The 16,315-nt window shown below is 27.5% G+C and overlaps 1 protein-coding gene across 4 annotated transcripts in view; it reads left to right on the top strand.

Moving 5' to 3' along the window:
- The window catches only part of LOC100169491 (triple functional domain protein), a 119,692-nt gene that overhangs the window by 8,285 nt on the left and 95,092 nt on the right, over positions 1 to 16,315 (top strand). The window lies entirely within an intron of this gene.

The raw sequence follows: 16,315 nt of genomic DNA, 5'->3' as shown, positions 1-16,315 counted from the left end.
GAACACTGATACCATAATCACAGTAAGAGGCTAAAGCCTCTTAGCCCCCCCCCCCCCCTTGGATCCGCGCCTGCGTATTACAATCGTTGAACTAAGGTTAAACCACCGAATTCGGCTGGTAAAATCAGTGGGTTAGGCTTAACCGAGATTTAAACTATGATTGTAAAACAGGCCCTTAGTGATACAAACTTCTGTTTCAAATGAGAACCTCTCTTTTTTACTGAATATTATTAAATGGATAATTTTTTGAAAATTTTGATGTACCTACTTTAAAATTCGAATTAGTAGGTTTTCAGTTATGAAAAAGTTATTTTATATTAAAAATGATAGCCCTTAAAAATGGTTTTACAAAAATATAAAATATATGTAACATCGTATCTGTATATATAAGTAGTATTTATTATGCTTATAAGATCAATTAATATAAATTACTAACATTTTCAAATTAACATAGGCCCAATGTTTTCCAAACCCATTATTGTGGGACTAATAGAGCGTTATATAAACGATTTTTTTTTTTAATTTTATTATTATTTAAAAATATTAATGGTTTAAACCTGAAATAATTAACTATTACTAAATTGAAATTTCTGGTGAAATTCTAATTGATTTTTTTTAAATATTTTTAGTAACTAGTTATTTATTGACATATTAAATTTTATACTTTTGTAATTCTTTTCATCAACAATTTAAATTATTTTGTAAAAAATACATAGGTACACCTACAATTTTATTTCACTTTCAGATTTTGACAAAATAGGTTAAATAATTTTAGTTATTTTGATCTAATTCAAAAAATGATCTTCATAGCATCTTGAAACTTTTCGTCACTACATATGCCATTATTTATTATATACATTATACAATATACATAGGTACACAATTAAGTCTTAAAAATATTGAGATTTATTTTAAACGTAAATAACAACGAATTTCAAATACAAAAGTAAAACATCAGTTAAAACTTAAATGCATTAGGTATTTTATGATATATAGGTAGGCTCTATATTGAGTTAACTTTATTTTCTGATATAAGCAACAACATGTCAACATAATATGTGTATAATATATGTATAATTGTAATATATTAAACTGTACCGTTTCTTAATCATTTATACAATAAATTCGTATTTTATATGCATTAAAACGTTGTATCTGCCTGTAGCATAATATAATAGTGATCTGTTCTTGTAAGTTAATATAACCCCATTTTTACGTATAAAAAATTAATTATAGAATATCCTTGGAGATATTCCCATATGAAAAACATTATTTTTTAAGTTATGTATTCAATAACGATGAATGTTCTATATCATAAAAAGTTAATTAAAATATAAATGCAAAAGTAGAAAAAAAAATATCAAACCAATCAAACATTTTTACAATTAAGATATATTATCAAGTATATATATATAGAAAAAACTACTCATATAATTAAATCACAAAAGATTTAAACAAAGTCGAAAGTGTCATCAGTGGGTGGCTTCTTTCCCCAAATTATGTAAACTATGTTATCTGTTTCCCCCTTATTATATATACTTATTATGTCTTAGATATAGATTGTATATATTCTTCTTCTAAAAAAAAGATATATTATGAACGTTTTTTTATAAATTTTGTTTTGCTGTTGTCCATATATAGGTACACTACAGTATACTACATTAAAAATGCTGTATTCAGTTCAAATTATCTTTAACAAAATGTATACAATCGTCGTACATTTTGTTTATGCAACTTCAACCAAAATAAATAAATCTACCGGAATTTTATTATTTTAGCCAGAGGCCATTGATTAACATCAACTATTGACTTAAAATAATTTATCCTATAATTTTAAGTTTTCAGTATACTAAAATATACACAGAACTTAAAATACCTACCATGTTAAGAAATTCCAAATTCCATCTATGAAGCATAGACAATAATAAAATAGGTACCTACCTAATGGTAGTTATTATTTGAAGGTTGATTGCCAATGTGGATCTATTATTATATAATAATATTACCAACTATAAAGAGTGAAAAATAGTTTTACAACTGCAAATTGTAGATACCATTTATTTGAATCATTCACAATTGTAAAAATTATGTTTGTACTTAAAATTATACTTACATGTTCTTTTTATATTGATTTGATATAACCATTAAATAGATTGCGCTGAAAAGTGAGAATAATAGTAGATCACGTGTTAAAAAAGGTGTTGAATTAATTATTGCTTTTGTTCAAAACTGTAGACAGGCTATTTATTAAGACACGGTGCCGGTATGTGTGTAGTAAAAAATATTGTGCAATGACTAGAATGAAATATTATTATTTATTTTCCCATGCATTTTGTCTCTAAATTGTTTCATAAATAATGAGGTTCACAGTTTATTATTAAAGGTAATAGATACTAACCTACATAAAATAGTCATTTAAATATTTGAACAATAAAATGGTAACTATTATAGCTTTTAGGTGATAAAGTGTATTTTTTGTTATATCGTTCGGCGTATTATCAAATAGTTTATTGACATTACACTTGTATCAAATAAATTAGATTATTTAAAATGTTTGTTTTTCTTACAATAAATCGTTGATTAAATTAGGGTGGTATTGTATGATAAATGATAATTTTATATTTTTATAATTTGTATAGGTAACTTACATGATTTAAGATATAAAATATATAGACTTGTTATTACTATTTACTACTTAGCACTCATTTATCACTTTATTTTGATAAACTGAGTTAGTATAGTATTTTTACTTTTTAAGTGTTTATGAGAACAGACAATTGCGAAAAAATAAAAAAATAATAGGAACAATTTGCTCTGTATTTAATACATATTTTTTAATAACAATATAGTTTGGTACAGTACAGTACAACTACAGTACATGTAGTTATTATACATAGGTAATATGTAAAGTATTTCAATGTTCTTAAAGTTTTTCTGTAATTGCATTGTTAAATAATATTATTAATGATAACCTCTATTTAACATATAATTAATCAGATGTCTTTCAACCAATGATAATGTTCGTTACCATTAAAAGTGTATACAGTGTTGTACTGCATTTAATTGTAATGAGCAATACCTAAACAAAATAAATATAATATTTACATTTGTATCTAGATATATTTCCATATTTAGTATTTTATTACAGTGAATAACATTTTGGCAAATACTGTGAATAATTTTTAAGGTAAACATCTATCACTTATTTTGTGTACTTATAGACATTTAAAAATACAGAATATATATTGGCAAATATGTCCTATAAGCGTTTGGAGTTAACAAAATTTGTAAAAACCTCGAACATTGGATACTTATCAAATTATAAATTAAAATAATTTTAAATTTTAATAGCCTTGGCTTAAAAAAGTATTTTAAGGTTATTGATTAACTGTTCTTATAGTTATCAATACAATTTCAAAACTATTCTTTTTTATTGACATTTAAAATTAAAATGTTGACAACATATTATAATATTTGAACGAAAAAAAATCTTTCCTCTGAAAATATTAGTTATTTTATTTTAATAAATTATACAAAACATATTAATCGTAAGGATATGAAACTTTTTAAAATTACTTAATGCTTATAGATTCAACTATTTAATTTTCTATACACAATGACATTTTCAAAAATATATTTAGACTAATATTAAACTATGCATACTATAGGTTTACGGACCTATTTATACCTTTATGTACGTCGATATCGACATTTGACTTAATAAGTTAATAAATAATAAGTAATAACCATAGGTGCAACTAGTGGTGGCTGGGGGTGGGTGTTTAGCATCCTAAAATATTTAGTTTAATAGATGCTGACTGTCTCCACTCAGAATTTATTTTCGTATACAATGTATCGAAATATTGACTTTTAATTTTACAAATCATAGTTAATTACTTAGTGAACACTCATCGAAACCTCCTTATTATGGCAGAGCGGCTTCCCCTGATTTAAAAAAAATATTTTTCTAGAAATGTGTATTATTCAAATACTATTTATCTAATACTCATTAGTTTTGTTAGTAAGTTATTAAAATATTGTTTTATAACTTTATATGATTATATCTCTTTATTTAGAAGTTTAGAACTATAATTAACTTTTAAAAAATACAAAACTTCGAATTGCATATGTATTTAATAATTAAAATATTATTTATTTATTTAATTAATATTAATTATTATGAAGTTAATGGAATGACCTAAATTTTTTTATTCTTCAAAATGTGATCAAATACTGTTTTAGTTATGAAGAGGTTTAGGTAGGTATGTATATTTTTTACAATAGTGCAATCAACTGAAAATTGCAATGAATGGAGTGTGGAAGTCGTCAAAATACTATAGAAACGATTGATTACTTTTAAGCTTCTTATTTCTTCGAACGGCGATGGTTGAATAGTTACCGCAATACGTTTTTATTTCATATTTTAACTTGTTAAACTTTCTGTTCCTATTGATGGTCGGAGTAATCGATTTTGTAAACAAGTTTTCGACCGCATAAATAAATCGTTACTTTATTATACAAGGTTCACAGTATAAAATATATAATGTATTCTTTACACAATACTCAGATTATTCTTCGTCGTAATGATATCGTAAATTTAATGAATACAAATGATATTTCAAAGAGTCGAGTACAGTGAACAAGTGCGTAGGTGTAGTATGCTGTAGTACCTATACATAATGTATTATATTATTTATTATTAAAATTGACGCAATGACGGCTATAATACTGTATGTTCGAATTATGTATTACAAATAGTGGACAATTCCAACAGAGCTTCCGCTAACAAAATGTCTGAATTGCACGAATTATTTTTGTACCTTCGCTGTTGATAAAAGTATATAACTTGAGAAGTTGATTGTATAACTTATTGGCATAATATACTGAGTATAGTTTTTAAATTTAAATACTGAACGATTCACTTTATTGTTAAAAATATATATATATTTTTAAATAACGTAGGTGAATTGTAGGTGTTTTGCATACATTTGTATTTATTAGATAGCTGCATTTCATGATAGTATTTTGCGTATAGAACTGCATGTTAGCGTAAGCTTTGGATTGATGTAAAGATTTTTATTCGTGGTGTTCCACTACTTAGAAATTCAGAGATTGCTGATTAGTGATTACTGTATTGTCGTATGATTAGTCATTTCTACGTTAGACCTACGGCGGCCGTCGATAACCGCCATCCATTGCGTGATATCGAGAATACACGAGAACATAATAGTATTATTATATATAGTCTGCGGGGGCCCGTCGTCTGTCTTGTGCACGTGATTAATTAATTAAAAAAAAATAAAAGATGAGACGAAAACCAACTGCGGCGGTGGCATATATAGTGGCGGTATAAAAACGTACGTGCACCGCGGGCGGTTGGCGGGGTTCGATATCGCGTTCGGTTTGGTCGTGGGGCTGTGCAGCAGCAGCAGCAGCAGCAGCAACCGCCATCGGATCCATCGTGTTGGCTGCACATATAATACTATGCTATAAATTACGAAAAAGGCATTGTTTTCTGTGTACCCTATAAAAATAATAATAATAAAAAACCTGTACGACCACTGCCGAATACCTAGAATCGATACGAGTATAATCATGACGACATCGCCAGATCAATACACTGTATTATAATATTATATAGTATAGGTTTATTTTATTATGTATTATACAGATAATTCTGTAAAAATATAAATCTCAGATAATTTTAAACGCCAAACGGCGTTAAATAAAATATTCGGTTTAGAATTTAGAATTTATAAATCTAAAACAACAAATGGCCGAGGAATAAGCGTGTTAAAATCACCTTGTATATTATGTAAATGTATAGGACATGGTATAATATATAATTTGATATTATCGTGTAGCCAAGAATAATTGTTTATAAACCCGATATGACGATATCATTTATTTCTAATATTACCTACTGCGGATGATTGTATGCGCACATCGAGTCTTTGAGAAGAGCAAATTCTATTGGAATACCTATTTTATTTATCGGTCTAGGAAAACACTATCATATTATAGAGTATTATAATATTTTATTATTATATACAGAGATTTGAGTTTTCTCTACTATATAAACATTAGGTAGACGACCGATGTAGTAATTAAAGAAAAATGTATTACATACTTTATATTATACTCTAAACGCTTATATATCGCATTAAAAGCATCTGCAGTATGTTTTTTTTATGTAGTATTTTCTATAAAAGTCCACATGTATATGATTAATGGTTATTGAATAAAAATTCTGTCTTCTTGAAATGTAGAAAGTATTTCTATATTTAGATTTGTGTATTCGATTATAATATAGTACATCGTATTTTTATTTCTGTATATGGTTACAAATGTTAACTAATACAACTGTTTACAATATTGCCCTTAAGCTGCAGTCATTTGCATTTCTTGTCTGCATTAATATTAATTAAGTATAGGTAATAATGTAATAGGTTATGTTATGATTTTATTCCGAAATATAGCTAAAAATATAACTTAATTTTACATATTATTAAAAGTATCGGTATTAAACCAATGCAATAATTTATTATATTATTTAGGTACTATATTATGCATGTACAAATTTAGTTGAGGACTAAATACATTTATTATTATTTAGTATTATTAGTAGTTTAAATTTGTGTTTTCAGGTGTAGCTTTTATTGTTGTATACAAATTAAGAAACAATTTGGTGTTCATATAGTCGCGACTCCTAGCCACGACAGTAATTGTAATCGTTCAATCATTGATTATAATCCATAGTTAAATGTTTTTTTTTTAGATTCCGATGGGAACGATTAATGTATTGATTTTACAATGATGTGTGTTTTTTTTGTGTGTCATCACCTATTAGGACAGTAAAAGTGCTTAGATTTTCCGAAACAGTACCTTTTCTGATAAGAAAGTGAATCTAGTTGGTACTTTGGGGGGTCAAAAGTAAAATTTTTCCAATAGTTTTCAAAAGCGCCGTGAAAAACAAAAGAAAAATTAAGGAAAAACGGGAATTTTTATGCAAAATCTGTTTTCGAGAAAATTGATTTTAGTTTTTGGTGTAACTTTAAAACGAATGACTGAAGATACATGAAATTTTCACTGGTTGTTTATATTTCCATTTTCTATACATGATAAAATTTTCTTATTTTGTTGTAATTAAAAAACGAATGACTGTAGAAACTTGAAAATTTCACTGAATGTTAATATTAGCATTTTATATATACGATAAAATTTTGAAAATAATTTGACTCTTTTTGAGCTGTTTACTGACATTGTAAGTTTTCAATTTTTTTAGTTTTTTTTTCTATAAATATCAATAAAGTTATATCTGTTGGCCCAAAAAGTGTAAAAAAATAATACAAGGCTCCTGATACATCGATACAATAGCAGTTGAAAAATATTAAAAATACATAGGCACAATTTTTTTTTATAAGCATTTAAAGATCGAATTTTGACAACATTTATCAAATTTAAAATTGAATAATTATTTTTTTAGTTAATAATTTATAAAATGTTCAACTTTTATATCTAAGGCTTGAAAATTTAAAACAAGATTCCACGTAAATGTTTAATTCTGTTACCAAAAATTATAAGAAATTCATAAGCCCAGTTTATTTTTATAGTAATTTAAATTCAAATTTGGACGAAATTATATATTAAAAAACCTGGAATTACTATTTTAGTTATTTTGTTGTGATTGTATAATATTATTTGTGGGTATTTGAAACTTCTAAAGTATACTATTATATATCTATGATAGTACCACGGTTCGTTGTTGATGTATAATGCGTTACTTGATTGATATTGTGATATGATTAATTTGGAATTTATTATTAATACCTATTATAGGTCAATTTTTTTTTAATACTATAGTAAGTATACCTATAATAGGTATGTCTAACTAATACCTAGACTGACAACCCATCTCCGCTCAGAATCGTTTTTCTTATACAGTGATATTATATCATTGAATTCAAATTTAATACTATCCATTATACAGTGACCCACTTGTAACCTACTATACAGCAGAGCGACATCCACTTGCCCACCTTTTTTAATACGGATTTATTCCGTATTGATCTTACTATCGCAGATTATACAGACTACAAACATAATCTGTGGTATTTGGTATTATTAAATAAAAATGCAACCCTGTGATGTTATTTACAACCATAGTCATATACTATATTGTTTTGTGTCAATTACAATATAATATACCCCGTTTGAATAACTATTTATAGATTGTGTGTTTTACTTATCTATTATTATTAGAGCCCGGATTTATATGCATTTAAAAAGTGTCAAATATGATTCAAATATGCAAGGAAAAATTGGCTCAATATGCAATTATATATGCCATATGTTAAACATTATAAAATGTTATTTTTTTAAAAAAAAAAACACATTTTTACATCAAGGAAAGTAGTACTTACTAGATATTCTATCATAAACAAAAGAATATTTAAATAGTTAAACATTTAATACTTTAAAAACCAAAATGCAATATTTTATAATCTTCATTTTTTCATATTTTAAATTGTTTAAAATACAATATCTACAACACTCAGAAATCTTAAAAAAAATAATAAAAATAAAAATAATAAAATCATCATGAATATTATTCGTTACAAAATAAATTGTAAAATTGAGTTACTGCCTTATTCATTGCGCACATCGAAGTAACAACATAGTACGTTGAAATGCAGGTATATGTGAATTATTGTTGTCAATATAATATTATCTATACGTGCTCCGATCTCATGAAATGTTGCAAAAATGACAATATTTAAAGAATATTCTTGTAAGAGATCTTGTCAACGATTTTTTCTCTTTTAAAAGAACTAAAGTATATTTATCTTAAATAAAATAGGCAATTTATTAAAAATTCATTAAATATGCATGTTATATGCATTTATGAAACAATATGCAATAATCCTTTAAATATGCAGAATATGCAATATAAAATTTGGTGTTTAAATTCAGTGTGAGATGAACCATGGACATTTTAGAACCCCCTAGACGTGCATACACTTAGTCACAACATGTAAATTAATATAAATCCTAGCTTTAATTATTATATGATAAGACCGATAATAAGAAAACGAGTTATCGCAACATCGAATATTTACTATTTATAATTGGTGGTTCACATATCACATTACAAATTTGTTTTCGTTGTTTTTACAGTCATCAAAAATAGCTAAATATTTTTTAAAAATATTAATTATTTTCATCACACCAGGATCAGGCCTTTTCTTATGTAAGCAAGCCAGGCCACCGGGCATTGTCCCGGTTGCCCGGCGGGCCACTCCGCCCCTGTTGTAAGCTGTAAAATAATTATTAATTTACTGTAATATATGTGATCGTTTAGTATCTATGTATTATGTATATTTTTACAGCCATTGAACTAATTTAACTACATTTACTTCATTAACTACAAACGTTACATAGACTATTATGATTTTATCTTTATTATGGTAATTGTTATTTTATTTTAAATAAAAAAAAAATCACGAATAATATAACAATCATAATAAGGTTAATATGTTCATTATATTGGTGGTTTTCACTCCTGATCACGATGCATTGATGTTGAAAACTAAGTATAATTTGTACTATAGTATAATACTAGTAGTATAATACTATAGTAAGTATACCTATAATAGGTATGTCTAATGCCTAGACTGACAAACCGTCTCCACTCAGAATCGTTTTTCTTATACAGTGATATTATATCATTGAATTCAAATTTAATACTATCCATTAAACAGTGACCCACTTGTAACCTACTGTACAGTAGAGCGACATCCACTTACCCACCTTTTTGTTTATTTTTTTTTTCTATAATAGTCGATACAAATATATTTTGCTTGGTCAAAAATCTTGACAAATTAATACAAGGTTTCTCATCAGTTATTCATAAACTTACCAATTTTAAATATCGAAAATGCATAAGTCACAATATTTTCTTATAAGAGTTAAAAGTTATAATTTTAACAAAAGTCGTCAAAATGTCGACAATATTGCAAATTGCTGTTTTACCCAATGAAAAGATACACTCGATACCTACGCAGAGTTATACGTTTCCTCTTTTATGTTTTATTTTGTAAAAAATAATTCAGTGACTGGCAATTAAAATTAAATCATTAATTATTTATAGGTACACCTACTAATTATTTTTCATGAGATTAAAATCAAAAATTTTTTTTAGATAAGAATAACATTAATTGTATTGTCTTTAGGTACCTATATTTATTTAAATAATAAATATTATTAGTCTCCAAATGACTAACCAGTATAATACTTGAAACTTTTGATCAATATAAAATACTAGTGGGTGCCTATTTTACATACGCATATCAAATTTCATCAAAATTGATCATGTAGGTGAAGCAGTTTGCCTGTTATGGTGTGTGGTTAGTTTAAGTGACTATAGTTAATCTCACGTGAAATAATTTATTGAATAGATTAAAATATGATGTGTGTTCATTTTTATTTTTACTGCTGCAAATATAACCGAATAATATATAGGTATGTTTTTATATTATCCACTGCATCTTGTGTTGACATTCAAAAATAATGTGGACATATTTTATGATAGGCGTATATTACCTATTAAATAATGTTTTAATCAATTGAAATTATTATTTACTCCTACCTAATTATTGTGAGATTTAATTTAACGATAGTGTTAGGTATCTACTAGAAATGTTATTTGTTAGATGTTCTCATTTCAGAGTGTTACTTTTATTTATTTATTTATAAGAGTTCATTGTGTACTTAAATACACTTTTTGTAAAATTTGTAATTTTTACAGAATTATCACTTAGGTACCTATATTTTAGTATTTTACGCATACTTAACTAGGACAATTATTTTGGTTTATATATCGTGTGATTTTGTTTTTATATATATATTATAATATAGAATCAGGTTCAGAAACAGTGTTATCTAATGTAATACAGTTAGTTTATCTTATTGCATTGGTAAAATGGTTTATTTTGATTACATATATAAGCATGTTTACCGTTAAGCACTTTTATAGATTAAGATTATATGTATACAAACATATATTATCTATAATTATATGCCTTTTAGTAATGGTATACAATTTGTGTGATATATTATATTATGGTGTAATCAAATTGTCAGCTATTGTACTTATTAGTTATAATCTGCAAATATGACTTTATACTTTTATCGTTTAATCACATGTCAACACTGCAAAATCAAATTTACCGATTTTACACTAAATTTGATTATGGATGTTGCTGAGTTTTGCCCAATGACATCCATTTCTCATTTTTTTCACATAGTTACAACTATATAATCATCAATTTAGTTAAAATTTAACATATCATAATTATTTAATATTTTACTATTTTAGTTTTATCAACAAAATTCAATAATTAATCGTAAATTTATAAATTTATAAATTTTAATAAGTATAGGTACCTGGTACCTACATTTTATTAAAATTCGTTGAGGTATATATATATATCATGATTTTGTTTTTCTTCCTCACACATAGTGTAACTATATAGTTGTACTTACAAAATAGTAGGTACGTTTTAGTTTTCGTATTTTATAATGCGTATTTTCTATACAATATACGCAGTGCACTACAGCACATACTATCCAAAACTTATCCAACGATTTTTAATGTTTTATTTTAAAAATATAATTAAAATTATTGAGAAAAATGATTACATCAAAGTACCTACCATATTCTAGGAGCCTACACTACTGACATAATTTATATGTCAGACCAGGAGGTCTGATTGTCTGAAGGCTTCAGTTTGAATAACTCAAATTATGACTTATAATGAGGTAAAAAGATAAGACAGTTAATGAATTGTAAAGAATATTAGAATATATACTATGGATATTATTATTATCATAGTCTTAATCGTAATATTAAATTATATAAAACAAAATATGATTTTTTTACAGACAGAAGGGGTAACAGTACTCCTCTTAAAATAATACGATTTAACACTGGAGCTTACTAAAAGTAACAATATTATTAATGATATTACCTATCTATAGTATTTATAATCAACTCTAATGTTACCCACGGTATTATAGAATATTGATGCTTAGGCACGAAAACTAATTTTGTCATTCTACGACGAGATTAATGTAGTGGCGCCTTTTTTTTTAGTAGATCGATTATTAAGCGCTAATCATTATTAAAGATTTAACTGTTAATCATATTATTTTTGTTAAATTGATTATTTGTACCTACTGCCCATAAAAAAGGAAGCAAATATTTTGTTTAATATTTGAAACCAAATAAGTTAAACGTTGTCTCGAAATAGAGAAATTTTTTACCTGGTATTTACTATTTACCCTTATATAGGTAATATATTGTTGTGGTATGTTCACGCATAGTTGAGCTTAGTTTTGCTAGCTTACAAACCTATAAAAGAGGAAACATTTCGTTGTTTATGCTTGTTATTATATATAATTATTGAAATAGTGACTTAGTGAAAATGTATTGAATATCATATTATAATACATAAATAATACGTATCTTCCGACATCGATGAATAATTTCAATACAGTGTTTAATATAGATGGTGTATAATATATTTATTTAAAACATACAGTAGTTGTGCATATTATCAATATAATTTAATATTTATCGTAGGTATTCCATATCTTTACGAAAAATGTTAAATTATATATTAAATTATACTACGGTCTACGGATGTTGTATTCGTTTGGCAGATGGGCTAAATAAGTATTTGGTGGTGATAGTGTCCTGTTTCGATTATTGTTTTTAGTTGTGTAACTTGAGTGATATACATGACGATATTATTAAAATAAACTAAATTTTTGGAATATTTTAGCGATAAAAAAAAAAATAAAAACAGATACCAGAATATTTTTGTTTGATACCAAATTAATAATCAACATATAATTACTGAGATTTTCCTATTCTGTCGTATAGACCGCTCAAATGCATCATAATAGTCTCATTACACTACAGTTACCACTCCATAAATACGCCACTTATTATTGACGATATCGGCGAACCATGGTTACGTGTTTCCAGCATGGACGCTCGGTGGAGTCAGTCGATTTCAAAATATTATAATAGTTGTGTTTTTAACAAACTTTTGATAATAATAAAAAAAATATATTTATCCTCGTGTGGAGAGCCTGGGTTACTCGGAAATTGGGTCGCGTCGTTTGGATTCATAAACGCACACGATTTACATTATTATGACGGTATAGCAATGAGTTTCCCATGTAGGTGGCGGGGCGGGGTGATGATGGCTTATCGTCAGGAAGGAATTTTACGAAAACATCATCGCCACCGCCGTGAATAACCGTTCGAATATATTATTATATTTTACATGCCGTTCTCATGACGACGGCGGCACCGCAACCCGTTTTATAGCCATCGTCGACGATGGATGCCTCTGCCCGTCACGATTTGACCGCGTGGAGGAGAATTGCACGTGCTTATTCGCACTCACACCTGTGCCCGTGCGTAGTCATAAAACGTGAATCTAGTTTATTTTCTTATTAAATTTTTTTCCTACAAAAACTACTGTGACGTTTGATTTTATTATTTCAACTACCTATACCTATGTACACTATTGGGGCTTCGTCGAGGGTCTGAACTCTGGACCTACCGCTTGTGCTGTGTTAGGTATTCATATCAAGTAATCAATATTAATTCAGAATTAATACTAACTGTATTAATAATATAAAACAATAATATTATATAGGTAGGTACGAATCTTTGCCCCCAGGAAATTTTTGGTTATAATAAGTTTTATAATAAGTTTGTATATGTGTTTTAATCTTAAAATATTTGGTCGAATATTAATTCACCCTATGGCTGTAAAATATGTATAATAATGTAATAATTTATATATATTGTTATATATAATTTGTATATACCCGGTATGTATTACGGTTATTACGTTTATTGATGTACAATGCTTACAGTCTACTGACCACGGAATACGGACACAACAAATTCTTATGTAGCATTCGTCTGAATTCCTAAATATTTCCCCTTCCTCTTTAATCGAGAAATTTAGAGGACCGCCGCGAGCGTTCACAGGTAAATCTCTGGCAGTGGCGTGTATAGGACATATTTTTCTTCACATGCACGTGTCTTTTTCGGTTTATATATTATTATAGAATTATAGTGCGAGTTACGTGTGTTCGAGCACTGCCGCGCTCTTATATTATTTTATACTATATTGTGTGTATGATATAATATAATATACCTCGTTCACTCGCACCCGTCGCCCTTCGTAAAATATGATTTACGGTCAGACAATTTATTTTTTTTCCTTCGCGTTATCTCCGCCCACTCGATGATTTTTTTCCCCTTTTCTCACGCCGAGAACATGAAAACGCGTTGTGCACTGCCGATCCGATTTTTGTCAACTGACAGGCCTATACAAAATAATAACCCACGGGAGACTATCGCTGACCGCGCACCGTTGTTGCAGCAGCAGAAATCCATCGTTTTCACTCTTCTGTCGTTTATGTCTGTCTCTAAATGGATACCCTCATCTCAACAGCCCCCGAGTGCCAACCGTATTGAACACCGATCGTATTAGCGCTCCTTAAGTGGCCTACAGACGCGTCCTTACTCCTCAGGGTAACGTAGATTTTACACTCTTAAAACGTTGTAGTTGTTATATTACTATTATCTAATCAACGAACCCAGTGAACCGGGGTCTATGAAACTATATAGTATATTGTATACATATATCTAAATATAAATATATCACGTAAGCTGTGTCGATATCCAATAACAAGATGACGTGTATTGCAGGATACTATAGTATATTGGTATAATATAATATGTGTACCTATGTTATGATGAATTCCAATGTACACTATATTCTCTAGTATTTATCTTTTTTCGTGTTTGAAAAATTATATCGTCTTAGTCATCAGGTTTAGTATACCATTCCGATTCAATTGTGTAGAATTACGTAAAATCTATTAAATATATTTTTATTGTTGGAAAATTGTGGTGAAATTTGCAATTGATATTGTAAATTAAATTACATTAAGCGCGGGACTAAGCGTGTTTTAACATTTTTGTCAGCTCCATTTACTGTGGTTAAAATAATTTATTATTTATACATTTTTTTGTGAACTTAGTGCTCGTATTACCAGGGGCGGATCTAGAAATATGAAATGGGGGGGGGGGGCTATAAATTGTATTACACAAAGACAAAATATATAATTTTAGTACGTATATATATTTATTATAATATATTTTAAAATAATAAAAAAGATAATAATAAGTGCATTAGTCTTTTGACCAATCTTCAGTTTTCATTCGCCTTTGCTTCTGTCGAGAAAATATATTTATGACATCGTCGATATCGATGGGTATTTCTTTATGTATATGCAACACTGCTAACCCATTTAGCCTGTCTTCTGTCATAGAAGATCTCATGTAATTTTTCAATCTTCTTAGGGAAGAAAATGATCTTTCAGCTGTTGCTGATGTTATTGTAATTGTTGCAAAAATTTGTAGTAATATTTTAATGTTTGGGTAAAATACCTTACAATGTACCAATGTTTCAACCGAAGTTTGGGGCTTTGGATTTTCTGTGTTGGCCCATTTCGTCTTCCAGAGTTCTAATTCAGCTTGTATTTCCAAGTGAGAACAATATTATTAACAAATAACAATAATTTATTATAATTAATTTTATAATAATTTATTATTACCTGACAACCTTGACCGCCACCACTTGGTTGAAAAATGACACAATATTTACAAAAGCCGCCTTTTTTACATCACTATAAGCCAGCCACTTGAACATGTTCAACCATTCTCTTTGAAAACATCTATTCTGATTCCCTTGTTTGACAGTTGGAAAAATAAATCCATGCATTGGTGTCCAAGTATTTTTTAAGTACAATAATTTGTTTTCGTCATCAAGTTGCTTATTAAGACATAAGCCAATATCATAAGAATTCATACTCAAAGGCTAAATATCAAATAAATTAGAGAGATAGATAAATGTGTCCAAATTTAAGATGTAAATAATATATAATATATTACCGATTGATCACTAATTTTAAGGGAACTCGTTTCATTTTGAACTAATTCTATATCTTCTGTAACTTCAGTTAGTGACGATTTCGTACTTTCTTCTACTTCATTAAGCTAAAAAAATAAATGAGCCAAAATCAAATTATTAATAATATAATATTAATATACTAATAAATACTTACTGTTTTTCCTATAGATTCGTCCTCATTTTCTTTTGATTGTTTTCGAAAAAATGAAAATATAGGTTTAGTTTTCCTTTTCTTTTCTTCCATTTTA

Source organism: Acyrthosiphon pisum, chromosome A1, assembly GCF_005508785.2.
Source record: "Acyrthosiphon pisum isolate AL4f chromosome A1, pea_aphid_22Mar2018_4r6ur, whole genome shotgun sequence".
In the NCBI taxonomy this organism is placed as follows: Eukaryota; Metazoa; Arthropoda; class Insecta; order Hemiptera; family Aphididae; genus Acyrthosiphon; species Acyrthosiphon pisum.
The sequence above is the reverse complement of the archived record's forward strand: the minus strand, read 5'-3'. Positions and strand labels throughout refer to the sequence as shown.